Source organism: Micropterus dolomieu, linkage group LG04 (assembly GCF_021292245.1).
Source record: "Micropterus dolomieu isolate WLL.071019.BEF.003 ecotype Adirondacks linkage group LG04, ASM2129224v1, whole genome shotgun sequence".
Taxonomy (NCBI): Eukaryota; Metazoa; Chordata; class Actinopteri; order Centrarchiformes; family Centrarchidae; genus Micropterus; species Micropterus dolomieu.
This window is the reverse complement of record NC_060153.1, coordinates 1,716,757-1,717,329: the sequence shown is the minus strand read 5'-3', so window position 1 is coordinate 1,717,329 and position 573 is coordinate 1,716,757.

Genomic DNA, 573 nt, shown 5'->3' with positions numbered 1-573 from the left:
AGCTGCGCACATACAGCATGTGGTGCGGTCCACACATGACTTACGTGAATGACTAATCATTCATGCAGCACACCTGGACACACCACCGCTCACTGAACAGATCTCTGCCTCACTGCCACAAACAACTGTCTCCACCTGCTGGCATGTAAAGCCGTCTGCTCCCAGCGCTGTTCCAAAGACTTCTATTCCTGTCATCATCACGCATAGACCAGTAAACTGAAATGTGCACATCCCACACAGAAATATTAGTAATCTCTTAAGTATTAGGACAACTGCAACAACTCCAGCACCCAGAACAAACTCATTTAAAATGGCTCTCTTCAATGTGAGATCTCTGTCAAGTAAGACTTTTATCTTAAATGATTTTATCTTGTCTGCAAATCTAGAATTTATGTTTTTAACTGAATCCTGGTTGCAAATCAATGACTATAGCCAGCTAGCTGAACTGTGTCCGCCTCAATATGACTGTTTTAGTCAAAAAATCCAGTCTCCAAGTCCATTACCTCAGTCTGAAGGATTTATTAATTAACTACAATAACATGGTTAAGGATGCGAGAACACACTATTTTTCTG